Genomic DNA, 22,391 nt, shown 5'->3' with positions numbered 1-22,391 from the left:
GAAGATCACCTGAAAATCTCTTTCTCTCTTTTAAAAAACTTAGAATATAGAAATGTAAAAGGAGATACCAAAATTCACTGAAGATATAATTCCTTAAAGAGTATAACTGATCAATTTGAAAAGAAAATATAAAACCTAATTGAGAAAAAGAACATCTTAAAAGTAAGAACTGGATGAATGAAACTTAATGATTTTATGAGACATTAAGAATCAATAAAACAAATTCAAAAGAAATACAAAAGAGAGCAAAATGTACAGTACTTCATGGGGAAAAAAATGACCTGGAAAATAGAAGTAGTAGAACCAATATCAAAATCACAGGACTAACATAGGCAAAAGGAGGAACTGGACAGCATCTTTCAAGGAATTATCAAGGAAAACTTTTCTGATGTTCTTTTGTAATTCTTAATAATTTTGCCATTGACAGTATAGCTAGAAGAAATACACATAAACAGAGGGGATGTGAATTTCAGGGAATGATATTTAAAAAAAAATAACTGATGAAAAAACAGGAGTACCCTGGAAGCAGAAGAAAAAGAGAGGTAAAATGATATAAATTATTTCACATGAAGACCTATTAGAGTGGAGGGGAAAATGGAAGGTGGGAAATGAACATCACTTAAACCTTACTATTATCTATATTGGCTCAAAGAAGGAACAATATACACAATCAGTTTAATAAAAGAAATCTATTTTACTGGACAGGAAGTAGGAGGGGAGACAAGTAAGTAAAGGAGATTGGGGGATGGGTAGAAGGAAGGGCAGAGTAAATGTAAAGGGCTAGAGCAGATTTATTATGCTTCACTTGAAGAAACAAACAGCTATTGTATTCCTGATTTCAGACAAAGGAAAAGCAAAAATAGATCTAGTTAAATGAGATAAGGAAGGAAAATGCATCTTCCTAACAGGTGTCATAGACGATGAAGCCATCATACATGTGTGCACCAAGTGATATAGTATCCAAATTCACAATGAAAGAGTTAAGTGATTTATAAGGAGAAAAAGACAGCAAAACTAAACGAGGGACTTCAATTCCTCCCTCTCAGAATTTTATAATTCCAACCAAAAAATAAACAAAACAAAACAAAACAAAAAACTAAGGAGGTAAATAGATTATTAGAAAAGTTAAATATGATAGAACTTCGGAGAAAATGGAATAGAAACATAAAGGAATACACCTTTTTCTTAAAGGTAAATGGCATCTACACAAAAATAGATCACATAGTAGGGTATAAAAATCTCAAAATCAAATATAAAATGCATAAATACTAATCACATTCAACAAAGTGAAATGGAAAGATAAAACTAATTGGAAATGATTCTAATCTGAAAAAAAAACTGGCTCAAAGAACAAATCACAGAAACAATAATTTCATGAATGGGAGTGACCACAATGATACAGCATACCAAAATTTATGGAATGCAGCCAATGCTGTACATAGGGAATTTATTTCTCTAAATTCTTACATTAACAGAATGGAAAAAGAACAGATCAAGTAATTATGCATGACTCTAAACAAAGCAATATAACTTGAAAAGAGAAAAAAAATTAAAATTTCCAACTGAGCATGAAATTGAAAATAGTGAAAATCAAAAGTGATCTCACTTATATAAGACTGAAACTATAAACTAAAACAGCAAAAAACAGAACCCTAAAAAAAAAACAACCTTTTGAGTTAATACATAAATTTATGAACGTGTTTTATGGGGAAAAAAAAAAACCTAAGAGAGATAACCCATTGGTTATTAAAGAAAAAAGATTTCCAGTATCAAATATACAGTATCAAAAATGAAAAAGATAAAATCACCACCACCAAAGAAGAAATTAGGCAAGCATTTGGAATTATATAGAAAAATTACACACTGTCAAATCTGATAATTTAAGCAAAATAGATGAATATTTATGAAAATATACATCACTTTGATTATCGTATTAGAAAATGGAATATGCCTAAATAACCCCATCTTAGAGAAAATAAACATTGAAGTAATCATTAATGAACTTCCTATGAAAAAATTCTCAGGATCAGGTAGGTTCTTGACTGAATTCTACCATACATTTCAGGATCAATTAATTCCAATACTATATAAATTACTTGGGAAAAAAGAAGCCCCAACAAATTTCATTTGTGATGCAAATATGATGCTGATATATAAACTGGGAATAAAAGAAAACTTTAGACCAATTTTCCTAGTGAATATTGATGCAAAAAATTTAAACAAAATATAAGCCAAATGATTACAACCATATATAACAAGGATTTTAGATGGTGATCTGGTTGAATTTATATCAGGACTACAAGGTTGGTTCAATATTAGAAAAACCATCAACATTATTGATGATATCAATAAGAAAACCAACAGAAATTATATGAATATCTCAATAGATACTGAAAATCTTTTAACAAAATACAGCACCAGTTCCTATTAAAAAGACTTCTGAGCATAAAAATACAGAGAACATTCCTTAAAGCAGTATCTATTTAAAATTATCAGAATGCAGTATCTATAATGGGAATAAGCTAGAAACCTTCCCAGTAAAGTCAGGGATGAAACAAGGATGCCCATAATCATCTATGCTACTAGAAATGTTAGTTTTTGCAATAATAGAAGAAAAACTAATTGACAGAATTAGAATAGGCAATGGAGAAACAAAAGTATCATTATTTGCAGGTTATATGATGCTATCTTTAGATAACCCTATATTACCAACCAAAAAGTTACTTGAAAAAATTCACAACTTTGGCAAAGTTTCAGGATAAAAGATATATCCACACAAATCATCAGCTTTTCTTTATGTGACCGACATAACCAAGCAGCAAGAGATAGAAAGAGAAATTCTATTTAAAATAATTGGTAAATAATATAAAATATTTATTACTCTTCCTACCAAGAGAAACCCAAGAACTGTAGGAACACATTACAAAACACTTTTCACAGAAATAAAGTCAAATCTAAACAATCAGTAATATATTAATTGCTTATGAGTAAGGCAAGGGAAGATAATGAAAATGACAATTCTGCCTAAACTAATGTATTTATTCAGTAAAACTACCAAAAATCTACCTGATAGAGGTAGAAAAAAATAACAAAATTCATTGGGAAAAAAATCAAAGGGTCAAGGGGAAATTATATATTATACACACACACACACACACACACACACACACACACATACATACATACACACCCACATAAAAGAAGATGGCCTACCAATATCATATCTCAAACACTATTATAAAATAGTGATTATCAAAAATATGTGGTACTAGCTAAGACATAGAATGATGAATCTATTATAGAATAGACTTGGTACACAAGAGCAAACAAGAAACAAATTGTGGTATATGAATATAATGGAGTATAATTCTTAAATAAGAAATGATAAATAGGCAAATTTTAGAAAAAAACCTGGAAAGACTTATGTGAATGAATGCAAAATGAAATGAGGAGAAACAGGAAAACTGTGCACAATGCCAGTAACATTGTGTGATGACCAACTAAGATTGACCTAGCTCTTCTCATCCAAAACAAGTTCAAAGAACTCATAAAGAAAAAAAATTTGCTTGATAATCAAATAAAAACTGATGTACTCAGAATGTGGATCAAAGTATATATTTTTCCACTTTAATCTTTCTCATGATTTTTCCCCTTTTGATCTATTTCTAATTTTACAGCTCTAATATGGAAATAGGTTTTACATGATAGCAAATGTATAAAGTATATGAAACTCTGCTATCTTTGGGAGGGGGTAAGAGAGAGAGAAGAGAGGGAGAAAAATTTGGAACTCATAATTTTGTAGAAATTGAATACTAAAACTTTAATTGACACTTAACAGAGGAAAAATAACATTTAAAAACATTTGGATGTTTAACAGGGCTCCTGGTTGTTGGCCTGTGTTTAAATTTGGTTTACCAACAAAGTTTAAAAGCCAGCCAGTCATCATTCATTACAGACCTTGTCTGAAAAGAATTCCTGCATTTAAAATGTTGCTTAAGAAACAAACATGTCTTTTAAAGATTTCAAAAAATGCTTCTACTAGCGACAATACTGTTTACTTTTATGACTAGTTATTAATAATGACTATTTCCAAGATCAAAACCCTTAGAGTGGCATTTGAAATGCTTTTAAATCTGTACTCTTCCTACCTTTCCATTCTTTCATTCCCTTTCCCTCTATGCAATCTATGATCTAGTCATACTAGCTTACTTGCTATACAAATAATATGGCCTTTCATATCCCATGTCTGTCTTTCCTGTGGCTATTTCTCCAGCCTGGAATGCTTTCTTTTTTTTTTTTTTTAATCTCCTCATTTGAATGTAAGTTCTTTTAAGACAGAGACTTTATTTCACTGAATCCCCGGTACATAGTAAACACTTTGGAATGATTGGCATTTAAAAAGAATTTTCCATTTTACAAAGCATTTTGTACACTTTAATTTTATCCTTAGAATAGCCCTGCAATATAATGACACCAAAGTTGAGTGACTAGCATCTATTGAGACAATTATTAAGTGTCTGAATCTAATTTTATACTGGAATGTGCTATAGTTAAAGGGGTTGTTAGCCACTATACCACCAAGTAGGGTTATTAATGAGATTACAGATTTTTGAAGGATTAAAGATATTTTGAGTACATGACAAAATCATAAATTCTCCCAAACTTTTCACTGTCATTCATTTAGAATATGCAGTCTCTTGCATTTTAGATTATGGAGTTTTTCCAGGGCATAAGAGTTTGGATCAAAAGAACAAAAACAACAACAAATACTACAACAGCAAAATAAACCATTTTTTATCTGTGTAATAGCACAGAGTCATTTCAGAGAAGAAAATATTTTATCCTCTTCAGTTGTTTTCATTACTTACAAAGAAGTTAGATCTTTCATGAAATGGGTATCCAATTGGGCTGGAAAATAGAAGAGATTCAAAGAAAATATCTTAGCTAAAGGGTGGTGGGTGAGAAGATTGTGATGAGTTGAATAAAAAATGTCAGGCAAAGGTGGAGTTGTAGTATCTAAACAAAGTGAAAATAAACAGTAGTTAGAATTAATTATGTATTTATAGGAAGATATCAGGTAGTTGACCATATCAATAAATTCCCACTAATCTGCTTGATCTACACTTAGCTCATCATTTAATCTACAGTGGACCAAAAGAAATAGTGCATTAGGAATTCCAATGATATATATAAATTTACTTAAGGTTGAAGAGGGATTTTATACTTCAATATTTCCATTTTTAGATTTTAAAAAATATATCGAATAAAATGCTTTCAATTCCCTGATATGAACTATAATTCTTTTGAATTCTGCTCATAGTGAGGGGATGCCGACCTCATAAGAGCCTTGGCTACAAGGCCAAGAACTAATCTTTGTTCTCTTTCTTAATGAAACAAAAATGTGATTCTGTACTAACACATGAAAAATAATTACCAAAAAGTTACATTTGTTCTTAGTTCATCTTCTCCCTCCTTCCATTACCCCCCACCTTGACTTTTGAAAGGAATAGATTTAAAAGGGAACTGTAACCATTTTGTATATTCAGTTTAGTCCTTCTACATGGTCAGCTAGAATTAATTAGTTGCTTTACGTCTCATGAAATTTTCCAAGGAAATCTTAATCTGATTCAATAATTGACCCATTCTTTACCCAGGTCCCCAGAGAACAGGGAGATTAGGAGGGGCATCTCAGAATCAGAGCAAGGAAGTTGTTTATGACTATACCTTCCCAACTAGTCTGTCCTGTGCTAGGAGGGAATGGTTTCCTAATTGGTCTCTGAATCTAGTATACATTCTTTCTAATATATTTTCCACTCAGCTATCAAAGATATTTCTAAAACACAGATCTGACATATCACTGTTAATTTAAAAATTCCAGTCATTCCCTATTGCCTCTAGGATAATATTCAAAATCCTCATCCATAGGATAAAAAGCCCTTCAAAAATACCCTAAACTACCTTTCCAATTTTATTTTATCTTGTTTTCCTTCATACATTCTGCAGTCTGATCAAATTACTCTGCTGTATATTCTCTGTGAATGGCATTCTATTTCCTGCCTCCATGCCTTTGTATAAGTTTTTCATATTTGGAATGCAATCACTTCTTATCCCCATCTTTTATCAGCTCTAGTTTTTTCAGAGCAGCATAGATGTCTTTATAAGATCTTGTCTAAACCCTTTAATTATTGTGATTTTTTATCTTGGAATTATTTTGCATGTATTACTTTTATAAATGCATTACTTTTCTTGAGTAGAGGTTCTTAATGAGAGAGAGAGACAGAGAGAGAGACAGAAACAGAGAGAGAGAGAGAGAGAGAGAGAGAGAGAGAGAGAGAGAGAGAGAGAGAGAGAAGAGAGAGAAATGGCCCCCATTGCCAGTCTAGTTAACTGTTGCTCACCTCATCTTCATCTGTGTGTTCATAGGATAAAATGATATAATGTTTGCAAAACACCTTGTAAATTTTAAACATTATCATTATTTTATTATTAAATAATTCATCTTTATTCCAGTGCCTTGCTTTTGTTTATTATTTTCAAAAAGTTTTACAAGTTTTTGTTCATATTTCTTTATTTGCATGTTACCTTCCTTATTAGATTGTGAAGAAGAGGCTACATTTTATCTTTCTTTGTTATTCATAATGCTTTGGCATTTAATATATTTATTCACTGACTGACAGAAGCTTACAAATCTCTTCTCAGATTAATGTTTCTAAAACACAGAATAAAGTAGGTTACAAAGGAAACCAATTATAGTGAAATAAAGTTAACAAAATATGGAAAAAAAGTTGATGGACCTCTCAAAAAAGAACTTCTGCCATTGAAAATGTAAGTATCTGCAAGACAGAAACTATTTATGTTGGTATATGCTTAATAATATTTATTAAGTTGAACTGAATTTTTTTAAAAAGCATTAAAGCTATTTTAATAATTTCTTCCCAAATCCAAGAGATTGGTTTTCAAAGTAAGAACTTGATTTGTAGGGGAAAATACTGATAGTATTTAAAGAAAATATAGAATGTTAAATCTGGAAGGAGATCTAGAGATCAATTGCTCCAGTTCCTTAATTTTACAAATGAAGAACCCAAGTTTCTAGGGAAAATGCTTGAGACTGAGTAGAAAACTGACTTCCCTAAGATCCTGGGCAAATGACATAAGTAAGTTCTTAAATCATTATCATGCATTGAAAATTCTTTAGTTCAAATCTCAGAGTGAAAAAGATATTACACATTATTATATTTTAAAACACTTGTCTCCGAGGCAGCTCAGGGTTGGAACATAAAATGTTTTGAAGTTCACAAAAGGTCAAATGCAACTAAGAAGGGAAAGATCAACATGTGAACATCTAAAATGAAAATATTTATATTAAAGCTTGCTTAATACAAATGTACCAACAGAAGGCTTATTCAATTTTTTTCAGCATGATGGTTGATTAAAATACTTATTTTTTTTATCTAAAACATGAAATAAAACATTAGCAATGGTAGCATCAACTTATCTGAGCATATTATTAATTTTTATATACATATATATGTATACATATGTATATGTAATATTGTCACCAACTATTCAATATATATAAAATCAGATGTCAGCAAAATATAAAGTAATAATACTTTGTAGATGAGTTTCAAAGAGGGCATCTTATTTGTAATAGTGACCTATGTATTGTCTTTATTGACCTAAAACATATGTTGCATGAATAAGTGGAATCCCCTCTTTATGTTTAGAGAATCCAGAAAAAACTATTCTACTTTCAAGGATCTCTGTGGTTTTGTATCTTCACAAAACCCACAGCTCACAGACCCATATTGATGGTTTTACTTTTAGTGGTCAACATCTACTCATTGAGAAAGCACAATAATCTATAGGGACTTAGTGCCAGGTAAAGGCTAATTTACAGATTAATTTGCAGAGTAACAAAAATAATCATAGAACAAGCAAATGAATGAGGGAGGCAAAGAAAAAAAATTCAGTGGAAGCATCTGGAGATGCCATCTTTCACTAAAGACAATCTTTTATTCAAAAATATTTTTGACATTCTTATGTCTATTTGATCACCAAGTTCTCCCGAAGTTTGAACTAATCTACATATAAATTGTATTTTCTGAAACAGGAGTTTTCTCACATATATACTTAAAAAAATACAAAGCAACATTTTGGCAACTGAAATCAACATTATATTTAGCAATACTTTTCTATCCTCCTACGCTCAGCATCATGTAGATCTTTTTATGAAAGATTTAGTAAAAGAAATTAAGTGGAATATTATAGAAAAAGAAGGCATGGGCAGGATTCCTTTTAGTACTGGTGACAAGATTTTCACTCCTGTGTGATCACATACTTATCAAAGTGCCCAAATGACACATAAGGAGAAGCAAGCTAGGGATCTGAATAATATAAAAAAATTGACAGATTTTAAATGTAGTTGATTTAACTAATGGTAGAAGAAAATTAATAATAGTGTGGAAATAAAGATAAAAAGTTTTGGTCCCAGTTTGATCACTTTTATGCGGAGGGTCAACTCTCAGAGTATGTCCTTCCATCTCTTTGCTAATGAGCAGGCAAAAAAGAAAATGAATATTAAAAAATTAACTCACCATGTAGCCTTTCTTCATTATAATGAGTGATGCATTGTAGTTTGAACATATGGAGGAATCAATAGAAAAAAAAAGGTTTAAAATAGCTAGATTTGTTAGAATGATTTGATGTTTTATGTCAAAGATTAAGTAACTCTTCCTTGAGTTTTATAATTATAGAAAAGCTCACCATGTAGCCAAAATGATATTGCATTATACTGTGGTAATAATTCATTTAATACAATGTTGAGTTATGTTTGCTGGGGAAGGGATGTAGAGAAGGAAATAAATTCTGGAAAAAATACATTTAGTTAAAGGAAATCCATAAGCCACACATGCATTTGTTTAATACTTTCCAAAAAAAGAAAATGTTGAAAAAAAAAGCAAAATTCACTCAAGGATGGGGCAAGTGGAATAGGGAATCCTAGAACAATTTTAATATGAGCTCAAGTTACCAGAAAAGGTTGCCTTAAGAAGCTATAGATCTGAGTGAAGATTCTGGGAAGAGAGATGATTAAGTAGGTTGGTAAATTTCAAGCTCTCCTAATTTCCCACACAAATAGAACACATTTGTGCCTCAGGGTGAACATAGGCTAATTAAAAAATCATGAAGACTTGGGGAGAATGGGGTCATCCTGATACAACCCAAGAAGATCCAAAGAAAGGCCCAGATTCCAGGGTGAAAGGGAAACACCTCCAGGGTAGCTCCATAAATGCCCCATAAGGAACCCGCCAGGCTATCTGTCTATGGCTGGAACCTCAACAGGAACCACAAATTCTTTCACTTCCCACAATGTCTGTGGAATCCAGATTTGAGTCTGGGAGGACCAAGAGAATTTTGGCTGATTAGAAACATCAGGCCCAACTATGCTGCAGGAAAAGGTCCTGAGTGAGAAGAAACCAGTGCCTGGTGAGTGCAGAGCCAGCTGGGCAGGGACACTACTACCTGTGGGCACTTGCTGGAGGAGGAGATCTGGGTTTGCATTTCCTGGTCAGAGGAGAGAACTGAAGTAAAACCAGAGCACCATCTTCCTCACCTCAAGGTTAGAGGTGCTTACACTAATACCTCTCATTTAAAATAAAATGAACTGGCAAAGAAGAACTCACTGCGTTTAGTGTGTGGGACCACAGCAATCACAAAAACAATCAGGGACTTTCAGAGTAAGAAAAAGCATAAAGGAGTTTATTAGAATCTTCTGAGAAAGAGTATCCCCATCTGACAAGGTGTTTGTCAGTAAAAGAAGTGCAAAGTAAAAACTGCGGAACGCAAGATTAATTAGTCTGAATGCAGAAGCCCCAAACCTGCTGCCTGGCCTTTTCTTCCATTATTTGGAGGAGTCCTGGATTACATTCTAATTGAGGAAATCTATCCAAGAAATAAAATAATAAATTGCCTTTAGAAGAGGTGCTTAAATGCTTAAATGCTAATTAAGAGATGGTGGGAAACAGGAGGGGGAAGAACACCTGCAAACTTTTTTTTTTTTTTTTTTTTTTTTTTTTTTAGCACTAGCTCTATTCTTTATTTTAAAGTCTCAAGTCACAATTAAGGTATAGCTTAAGGCAATATGCACATGACAGTGTCTTCACTCAGTTTATTCTGTACAATAGAAACAGGGAAGACTGGGGTTCATCTTCAGAGGACACTGAAGTAAAAAAAAAAAAAAAAAAAAAAAAAAAAAAGCTTGTACTCCAAAGAGTAAGGAGAAATAGCACCCTGCCCAGAGCGAATTTATAGAAGAACACAAAAAAGAATTTGAAAATCAAATAAGGGACATGGAGGAAAAACTAAAAGAGAAAATTAAAAACATCCAAGAAAAATAAGACAATTGTGGAATAAACCACAGAACAAAAAAAACAAAAAAGGAGATACAGAGTCTCAAAGATGAAAATAACTCTTTGAAAATTAGAATTGGGTACAGGAAAGCCAATGAAACTATGAGAGAACAAGAAAAAACAAAATAGATTATAAAGAATGAGAAAATAGAACAGAATGTGAAACATAAGAAAACACCAGATGTGGAGAACAGATCAAGAAAAGAAAATCTAAGAATAATGGACTACCAGATAAAAAAGACTTTGACCCAATAATACAAGAAATAATCTAAGAAAATTGTCTCAGAATGATAGAACAGGATGGGAAAATAGAAATAGAAAAAATCCACCAATCACTACCTCAAAGAAATCATTTGTGGAAAACACATAGGAAAATTATTACCAAATTTCAAAACACCCAGATCAAAGAGAAAATTTTGCAAGAAACAAACAAACAAAAACAATTTAGATACTCTGGAGCTACAATTAGAATTTTACAGGATTTATCGGCTGCCACAGTAAAAGACCATAAATCATAGAATTATATCTACTAACAATGAAAATAATGAGGCTTGTAGGCCAAAATATCATACCCAATAAAATTATATATAATATTGAATGAGGGAAAATAGATATTCAATGAATTTGTAGATTTTCTGGACCTTAATCAACCAAATCCAAATTTAATAGAAAATTTACCATAAAGATCCAGTATCAAAGATCAGTTTCAAGGAACTCAACAAGGACAATTTTTTTTTAAACTGGGAATATATAGCATATGTTTAAGGTTGGCATCAATAAGGCAACTTACAAGAAAGATTGGGGTAGAGTTAAAGTAAAAGTAGTAATTGTGTCACTGAGTTACAGAGGAAGAATAGACCCAAAGACATTAAAGGGGAAAGAAGGGCTCCTAGTTTTGAAAACCTAATTGCATAGGGAATGGTGAAGAGTATAGCACCCTCCAGAATCTATAAAGAAATATAGGAGCAGGGATGAATGGACAGGGAAACAAAGAGCACAAGATGGCAAGGGAAGGATCCATGAGTGAGGAGAGGTTAATAATAGCAAGGCAATTTAGGAGCAGAATTAAAACAAAGGGTGAGCAGAAATAAGAAAGATATGTGTGTGTAAGTATGTGTGTATATATATATATATATATATATATATATATATATATATATACACACACACACATGTATATATCCTTTCTTAACTATAGCCTGCTTAGAGGTGGAGAGTTGATGAAAAGGTAAGAAAAATAATAAAGTAAAACAGGTACACAGTAGAGAACAATAAAACAACTTATAAGAAAGTAAATAAAAGATGGACACTTATGAATATAATTCCTTCTATTAATACATATATATATATACATATGTGTATATATATATATTCTTTCTTGAACTGGTATTTGTTTATATATATATATATATATACATATATATATATATTTATCTCTGATATTCTGCTGGGCACATGACAATATTCACTTGTTTTATTTCATTTTGTTTTGAATTTCTTCTCTAATTTTTTCTTATTTTGTTTCTTTAAATAAGATAAATCTGGGGGAAAATCTACAATTCTGATTTTCTCTCTTGCTGAATCATCTGGCTAGGGCAGAGCAGGAGTTGCTGAGTAATGCTAGATGATTTCTTCCCATGAATTCTCTCTCCCTTCCCCCAACTGTTTTTGTTTTTTAATGGCACAAGAAGTTATGCCTAAGGCTTTATTTCCCAGGCATCTTGCCCAGCTGAAAGTGCTGACATTGCAGTCATAGTGCCAAGGGATGTGTACATAGCTGCAAGTGCATTAAACCACCAAAGGCCACCAAACGACTAAGTGGTTTAACAACTTTGAACCCATGTATCAAAAGGCCCTAAAAAGTAGGAGGAAGAAAATGCATTCCTTTGGGTTTTTTTTTTTTTTTTTTTTTGGCAAGTCTGTGAATTCTGGTTCTCCACAAAAGAGAATGCTTTTGGGGCAATACCATTGACTGATAGGGAGGGTTAGTGTGGTTCCCTGATAAGACTTCTTCACCTTTTTAACAGTTTTAACAGTTCTTTTCTGTTTTGTGGTGTTCTATCCATTAAAGTCTGAAGTGTGGATGTGAGTGTGAACACACTATAATTCCTCTAGACAAGGTAGTTGTCTCTGATCACAGGAAAATAGAGTTTTAGTCTGTCCTTCCACATGTGTATACTGGTTAGATGGAAATTTGTCAAATGCTTATTTAACCTTTTCAATGAAGACTACTATGTTAAGCAAGTTAGAATTCCTTCCTTCCCCTTTTTTGTTTTTTAGGAGAGTAATTGGGACCAAATAAGTATTCTTATTAAAGAAGCATCACTATCTGTGATAAGCAAGGAAATCCTTTGGATGCCAAAAAGATAGGCAGCTGATAAAGATGACTCATTTTGGAACTGAGCTGAATTGTTGGAGTTGTAGTCAATCAGTCACTGAGCAAATATTTATGTAATGGTATGGAAAATGTTATGTACAGGGTGCTGTGCTAAGCCCTGGGGGTATAAAAATAAAAAAGTACCATTTATCAAAGAGCTCAGATTTTTTTATTAAAGCTTTTTAATTTTCAAAAGATAAGCATTTATAATTGTTCAACATTAATCCTTACAACAACTATCCTCCCCTTCCCCCATCCCACCCCTTCCATAGGTAGCAAGTCCAATCTATGTTAAACATGATAAAATATATGTTAAATCCTATATGCATACATATTTATACAGTTATCTTGCTGCACAAGAAAAATCAAATCAAAAAGAAAAAAATAAGAAAGAAGATAAAATTCAAGAAAACAACAAAGAGAATGAAAATGGTATGTTGGGATCCACACTCAGCTCCTATGGTCCTCTCTCTGGGTGTAGATGGCTCTCTTCAACACTGAACAATTGGAAATGGTTTGAATTATCTCAAAGTTGAAGAGAGCCACGTCTATCACGTTGATCACCTCACAATCTTGCTGTAGCCATATATAATGATTTCCTGATTCTGCTCATTTCACTCAGTATCAGTTCATGTAAATCTCTCTCTAGGCCTCTCTGAAATCATCCTATTGGTCATTTCTTACAAAATAATAATATTCCATAAAATTCATATACTATAACTTATTTAGCCACTCTCCACTTGATGGGCAGCCACTCAGCTTCCAGTTTCTTGTCACAACATAAAGGGATGCAACAACCATTTTTGCACATGTAGGTCCCTTTCCCTTCTTTAAGATCTCTTTGAGATATAAGCCCAGTCAAAACACTGCTGGATCAAAGGATATGAAAAGTTTGGTATCTCTTTGAGCATAGTTCCAAATCGCTCCCCAAAATGGCAGGATTAATTCACAACTCCACCAACAATGTATCAGTGTCCCAGTTTTCCTACATCTCCTCCAATATTCATCATTTTCTTTTTCAGTCATTTTAGCCAATCCGAGAGATATATAGTGGTATCTCAGAATTGTCTTAATTTGCATTTCTTTGTTCAATAGTGATTGAATTTTTCACATGACTAGAGATGGTTTTAATTTATTCATATGAAAATTGTCTGTTCATATCCTTTGACCATTTATCAATTGGAGAATGCCTTAAATAAAGAGCTCAGATTCTAATTTGGGGAAACAACATGCATATGAATAGGTGTTTACTATACATATATATATATATATATATATATATATGTATATATATATATATATATATATATATATATATATATATATATTACAGATGGAAGGTAATTTCAGAAATTTATGCCCTATATATAGAGGATTGTAAAGTAAAAATAAAAGAGATATACTGATGGAGTGGATCTCAAAAAATGTATCAGGCCTCCCTGAATGTCAGTGCAAGATTTAACATGGGTGATTGGCACTCTGTGAGTTTTAGACTACTTAAGCTTTTGATTAATGGTTGTTTTTCATTGCTGGGCTAGAAGGAACAGGCAAGGTAATACACTTGAACTTGGACTCAAAAAGCATAATAGTGAAGGGTCTTCAGAATTCGAGGGAATTCCCTGATTTCATGTTCAGAGTGCAGATAAAGTTCCTACTTACCCAAACTGGAAACTGGTTTTTGGGTTCATATTCATGTGATTTACTCCTAAATCTAACACCATAATAGCAAGAGGAGTAGTGGTATTGGATTTCTTAAAACGCTGTCTCCTTTAATTAATTCTGAGATGGTTGACTATTAATTTCATTGAGGAGATCTTTAAGCTCCTTGTGGGGAGTAATTTGTTTCATTTCATAGCCATCTTAAAACCAAAAATCTGATCAAAGTCCCTGCTGAGGAACTATCATGCATTATAGTTCAGTATACTCCATATCATACTCTAGTTAGGTGCTATCACTGCTCTGGGTCAAGAGCCACACAGTCGTTGTTAATGCTTCTTCTATTCTAACTCTGAAATCCCATCTAGTTATAAAATGAGGGAAAGTGAATGAAAGTAGGTTTGTGACCCTGAGATATATTCTGTAGAACTGAATTGGCCCTTTTCTTTGTCCCAACACCAACTTGATGATCTCTGTTTCATTGTGGACAATAGTGAAGCTAATGGGAAAGATGGTATTATTTTCACAGCAAAAGTTGGAAGACTTTCTTATTAGCCATGGGATATTTTGATATGTTTAATACTGCCAAGTGGATCAAAAGAGAAAATGAATTCAACCTCACCTCAAGAAAATTGTTTTCATCTGTCTGATCAAAATTCCACTGAAGTAATGCATTTTTATGGAATGTCAACTTTATTTTAGTGAATCATGACCCAATATTTCATTCATGCTAAAGTAATGTGTCCAAGGACTGTATGAAGCCAGAGAAACCTTTGTTAGCTTTAAGAATTATTTTTTTATCCCTCACTGAAATTAATGGTTAGCCTCCTCGTACTAATAAATGGAAAGACCACTTCATGGGGCATAAAATCAACCTTTGAAATTCAATACCACACCAGGTCATCAAGTCAAATGCTATGTCTTGATAATTTTATGACTGTTAATAATATGCTATGCTTATGCATATTATGATAAGGTTGATCAATCCTCATGCTTCAGGATACAAATTGATTGCTTTAGGGGTGAAGAAGAAATTACTTCCAATTTACAGATTTCAAAATTAGCTGTCCCCAAACCCCTACCCTCAGCATGACAATATATTTTGCATAACCAGAAGCAAGCTACCAGAGAGAGTAAAGAAATGAAACTAATCCTAAGTGGCAGATGTGTCAGTAGCCGCCTATCATGTAAAAAAAAAAAAAAAAAAAAAGATTTTGAGATCACATAATAAGGAAAGGGGGTGACAGATAAATTGCCTTACAGATTTCATGAGCCTTCAAATGACAGACTGGGAGCCTGTAAATTATTGGTTAAGCCAGAATTCAGGTATCTGTGAAGAGATGGAATGAAGTAATCAATATCATACCTTATTGTATCTGTGGACATGTCCATGCTATGGCTCATATGTGTAGCTCTAAATGTAGTTGTAACAGTTCATCTGAATGGAAAACTCTGAGACTACAACTGACTCTCTATAGACCACCAGTGCTATTAATAGGATAAACAACATTTTAGCTTGCCTGAGGTTTTCATTAATGCTTTGACTTATGCTTACTGAGTGGAGTTTATTAATGCTTTACTCTTTGTAGGAAGTCTAAATGTTTTGCTTTTGAGGCCTCTGGAATGACTTGATAAAACAATTTGCAATCAGCAGTATTTAAAAATGTTGTTATTAATTTTAATGGAATAATTTATGTCTACGACTCCACAACCCAGACAAATTTAAAAGCTGAAAATTGTATTAGTCAAATTATAGACATGCTTCAGCGTTTGTATCTTTTATGGATGTGCCCTAAAACCACCTCAATTATTAAATTTAAGGTGATGTAAGTTGAGAAATTCCTATTATAGGATGGGATTTTAATTGAATTAAAAAATATGTAAATCCCATCAAAGTAAGGTACATTTTTACCGTGTTTGGTTTTCTCCAAGATATATTTGGCAAACCTTTTAAAAGAAATTCAATCCTAGAAATGAATCATGATTAGGTTTTTGGGTTATTAAGGGACTGGGAAGAGTGATGCTACTATCACCATTCACATTTAAATTCAGACTTTTAAGCTAATATTTCTAAGGAAAAATATCTTCCGCTTATTAAAATTGATGTTTAAAATATTTCATTATATAAATTGATATTAAGTTATTGTAATTTTTGTGACTTTTTCTTCCAATCTTTGCTTACTATGGCAATTGTGCTGTCTTTTCATATCTTCCTTTCAAAGGGCATATCAGGTCATTCAGAATACTGTAGTCAGTCTACAGGTCCAAAGGCAATATAACTGCAATTCTTTTGGGTCCAAAGCCTGGGCATGACACAAATGATAACCTAGATGTTTCCAAATTCTTTCCTTCACCATGAAGGTGACCTGTTCTTTTTTTTTTTTTTTTCTTTAATTCTACTGGCTGGAGAGGATTAATAACCAATCTAGTACAAGAAGATGAAATAGGTGATAGAAAACCAATCATCAAACAGTCTCATATACATGTGAAAGAAGTCTGGTGAAATGACAGAAAATACTGGGTAAGGAAAATAAATATTTATATAATGCCTGCTATGTCCACAGGACTGTGCTAAGCACCCTTTTAAAAAATAACTTAACTATGAATTATTATATTCAGTCCTTAGAAAAATCTTGTATGGGAGGTGATATTATTATCCATATTTTATAGCTGAGTTAAATGAACTCTGCGCCAACATTATATATATATGTGTGTGTATATATATATTACATATGTATATATGATATATGATATATATATATATATATATATATATATATATATATATATATACATGTACATATGTATATATAACCATAAGCCCTTGATGTTGCTATGTCTGAAAATCACTGAATGCCACAGTGCAATTTTAATTTGCAGGTTACCCAAAACTAGAGATGGGTAGTGGGTATAATTAGATTATAGCATATAATCAATGAATGTTTATACCAAAAAAGTTTAAGGAATATTTATTGGAAAAAAATTTGAGGAGATTATGATATATGAATGCAATGGAATATTATGGCATTATAGAAAAGATGAATACATAAAACTATAGAACAGCATGATAAAACATGTGAACTGATACAAAATGTAATAAATAGAAACAGAGAAAGAATATGTACAACTACAATAATGAAAATAAAAAAGCAACAAAAATGTTAATAACATAAAATTATAATGAGGAAACATGGCTCAAAGAAGAAACTGAGAAAATTTTCTCCCTTTGTCTCCATTCTTTGGGAAGCAGAGAAACTCTAGAGATGAAACATTATATATGGTGTTGCATTTGATAGATTGGAGCTAGTTTTGCTAAAATATCCTCCCTTATAAAAAATGATAAACATTGAACTAACAATATAATTTTACATCTCTCAGAATGGTATAAATGATTGAAAGCAAAAGTAATAAATGTCGGAGGGGAGTTGGAAGAATTAGGATACAAATTTACTAGTGGTGGAACTGTGTACTCATCTAACCATTTTGAAGAGCAATCTGGAAATTATGCTCAAAACAACTATTAAAGTGCTTTTACTCTTTTACCAGAAATACCCCCCTAGGTTTGTTTTCCAAGGTGATTAAGGAAAACATAAAAGAATATATGTGTTCTATAATATTTATAATAACCCTCCTTGTGGTGGCAAAGAACTGGAAATTGAAGGAATCCTTTGTAAAAAGGAGGAATTTATGACCAAACAAGAAATAGAGAACATGCTGAAATACAAAAAAAAAAAAATTGATTATACTAAATTAAAAAGTTTTTGCACAAACAAAGTCAATAGTGTCAATTAGCCAGATTAGAAGAGAAGAAGTAAATTGGGACATAATTTTTATAGGCACTGTTTCTGATAAAGGCCTCGCTTCTAAAACATATGGAGAACTGAGTCATATTTAAAAGAACACAAGTCATTCCCCAATTGATAAATGGTCAAAGACTATGAATAAACAATTTTCAGATTAATTTAAATCCATCTATAGTCATATAAAATGCTCTAAATCACAGAAATGTAAATTAATCTAGGGTACCACCTCACACTTCTCAGATTAATTAAAATGATGGAAAAAGATAATAATAATAATAATAATAATAATAATAATAATAATAATAATAATAATAATAATAGCTGTTGGTTAGGATGTGGGGAAACTAGGATACTAATGCATTGTTGTTGGAATTGTGTTCCACTCCAGTGGGAAGTGATCCAACCATTCTAAAGAGCAATTTAGAACTATGCCCAAACTGTGCATACCCTTTGATCCAACAGTGTCACTACTCGGTCTGTATCTCAAAGATATCATAAAAGAGGAAAAAGGACACACATGAACAAAAGTTTTGTAGCAGCTCTTTTTGTGGTGACAAGGCATTGTAAACTGAGTGTATGCCCATCAGTTGGGGAATGGCTGAATAAATTATGGCATATGACTATGAGAGAAAACTATTGTTCTGTAACAAATGGCCAATTTCAGAAAAGCCTGGAAAGACATACATGGGCTGATGATAAGAGAGAAGAAACAGGAAAACATTGTACATAGTAACAGCAAGATTCTATGATGATCTACTATGATGGACTCAGCTTTTCTCAATAATTCAAGGATCCAAGGGAATCAAAACACTTTGGAAGGAAAATATTATCCACATCCAGAGAGAAAACTATGAAAACTGAATGCAGATTGAAACCTACTAATTTCATCTTATTTTATTTTTCTTTCTTGTGATTTATCCCTTTTGTTCTGATTTTTCTTCCCCACCCCGACTCATATGGAAATATGTTAAAAATTAATGTATGTATATATATATATGTATATATATATATATACATATATATATATGTATATATATGTGTGTGTGTGTGTGTGTGTGTGTGTGTGTGTGTGTGTGTGTGTGTGTGTAATTTAAAATAAAGAAGAGAAAAGAATTGAGTGGATCTTCATCAATTGGAAAATGGCTAAACAAATTGGGGTATATAATTGTGATGGAATACTACTGTGTTATAAGAAATGATGAGATGCCAGTTTCTTGGGGCTACATTTTGAAGTACAGGCTGCTAAACATTGCCTGTATGTCCCAGGCTGTGTTGGAACAGTGGTGGTTCTCAAGAGCTGGAGTCTGCCCATCCTCCTGGCTGTGCTGAGTCATTTGGATGGAGGTTGGGAGTGTGGGGATGTCTTAGTATTGGTGTTCACTGCCCTGGGGCTTAGTATTTCCCTTTGATGTGCTAAAGTGGGGTTTGCTACTGGCTAACTGGGAGGTTTTCTGTTTGGACTGTGTTTCTCTTTTTCCCAAGTTAGACAGACTGTTCTTAGCAAACTCCCAATTTTCTTGGGCTAAAAGGTTATTTCACCCTGTCTTTTTTGCTGGTTCTGCTCTTCTAGGATTTATTTTGGGGGCACTATTTTGGTTATTTGGAGGTGAATATGGGAGAGTTACAGCATTTTACTGTTTGTTCTGCCATCTTTATTCCCAGAAATTCCCAATCAGCCTATTTGTGGACCCTCTAAATGAAGTTTAATTTGAACCTAACTTAATTTACTACAGGATTGTTTCCATAGGGGAAATATAAGAGTATGACTTTGCTGAACCAAATTTTATGACATTGAAGGAAAATAGGATTATATTTGTACTTTTTAAAAACTTACATGGTTCCAGAGGGATGTACAAGATGGGAATATGTAAAAGAAATATATCTCTGTCTTTTGATGTAATTTTGTTTATAACAGTCTTTGTTAGAATGCTACTCTTCATGCAGGTTTATTTTTTGACTTGAGACCTGAACCTATACTTAAGCACAATAAAACCTAGGTTTTTACCTCTAAAAAAAGAAATGATGAACTGGTTGATTTTAGGGGAAAAAAAAAAAAACATGGAAATACTTGCATGAAATAATGAGAAGTGAAATGAACAGAATCAAGAGATATTTGTATATAGCTAGAACAACATTGTTTGAAGAATAACTGAAGGACTAAGCTATTTAAGTATTATAAATGTTAAAAAAATTACAAAGAATGTATGAATGAAGATGCCATGATTTTACATACACATATGCAAATGCATGTGTGTATGTGTGAAGTGGTGCTTTCTAGTATAGGGTGAGGAAGGAGAGGGGATGACAATTAAGAACTTTAAATGAAATAACATTAAATAAAAAAAAAGAAGTTTCATATTGAATATCAATGAGGAAATGCATGATTTAAAAATGGAGGTGGGCCAATCAGGATGCAAGACATATTCAGCACTGACATAGAACTGATTCTGGTAAAGCATTAATAGACAAAGGCAGACCTCTAGGGCATTCAGTTGAATCAGTTAGATTTGAAGGAATTATGAGAATATATAAACTAGTTTTTTGTATAAGGTTAAGCAAATTGAGGGAAAAGAGGGGATTAAGACAGAAGATGGTTAATTATAGAATTGAGTGAACTATATTGTCTCCATCCTATGATTCAATTCTGGAGTTAGCTCGGTTTCCTTTTTATTCAGTTATGGGTCTAGTCCAAATTCTGAATTGAGAGAAAATTTTGTTACATTGTTTAAACTTAGTTCTGTGTGGTTGAGAAGCTGGATGACCTGTACCTGCTGTTTAGAGACCCTTAGCTAAGGATCTAAGTCAGGGGTCCTCAAACTTTTTAAATAGGGGACCAGTTCACTATCCCTCAGACTGTGGGAGGGCCGGACTATAATAAAAACAAAAACTCACACTCTGTCTCCGCCCCCTCATCCCATTTGCCATAACCCAGCAGGCCGCATAAACATCCTCAGCAGGCTGCATCTGGCCCACGGGCCATAGTTTGAGAACCCCTGTCAGATCTGAAGGCTGATCCAAAGAGTTTTCTTATAATTGTACATCTCAAATAACTCATATGTCATCTCTGAAAACTGGCCCTATACTGATCAATCAGTTATTATTTCCATGTTCCATTGATTACTTACAGACATTTTGGAGAATGCATTATCTCCTTTCTGAATTCACAGAATTGTACATATTCCTTTTCCCTCTTCTAACTTGGAAAATTCCTAATCTTTCATCAAATTAGAAATCAGATTACTCAATATTATGTTGTTTCCTTTTAATTCATTGACTTCATTTGATTAGTTGTTCTTAATATATTAAAATCTATCTCCCTCTGTGTTTGGAGTCCATCCATAAACTGAGGAAGGGACTTGGTCCTGTCTTATTAGGCAATTGGCATGTGTTGCTTAATAAATTGAAATGTTTAAAAGTTTGAACCTTTAGGTTTGCTCAATCATTTAATCATTCTCCCATCACAGGATAAGAAAAGGATTGATTTTGATCACCACCATCAGGGGAAGGATCCATATGATGAGATGATAGTCAACATACAAACAGCTAGCATTTATGGATTATAAGTTTTCTCAAACAGAAATTTTAATGATCGTCACAATGGTTGATTCAAATGGCCTTGGATGTAGGATAGCAAAAAGTGTCAAACAGTAGAACCTTTTATATAGTAGGAGATAAAAAAAAGCTTGAATTTTATATAGCTATTTTGTCACTTTTTGAAGTCCAGATTCACATACACAAAAAATAGAAATGGATATAAAATTGATATCTGACTGAACCATGTGCACTATTAGATTTATCTTATACCAAATTCAAGAGTATTTTTGTTTTGCTTAGTCATTTCAGTTGCATCTGACTCTTTGTGATTCCATTTTGGGTTTTCTTGGAAAAGATACTGGCATTGTTTGCCATTTCCTTCTCTAGCTCATTTTACAGATGAGAAAACTGAGGCAATTAGAATTAACTAATTTTTGCATGTTTTCACAGCTAATATCTAAGGTCAAATTTGAATTCATGAAGATGTCTTCCTGGTACTATCTAGATACTTAAAAATGAGAGGAAGGAGAAATAAACACAAAAACTCCATTTAGGCTTATCTGAGCTCCATCTTTTATTTGACCTTTTCTAGGTCATTACCACCTAAAACCA

The sequence above is a fragment of the Sminthopsis crassicaudata genome, chromosome 1, assembly GCF_048593235.1.
Source record: "Sminthopsis crassicaudata isolate SCR6 chromosome 1, ASM4859323v1, whole genome shotgun sequence".
Classification (NCBI taxonomy): Eukaryota; Metazoa; Chordata; class Mammalia; order Dasyuromorphia; family Dasyuridae; genus Sminthopsis; species Sminthopsis crassicaudata.
This window is presented reverse-complemented; position numbering follows the sequence as displayed.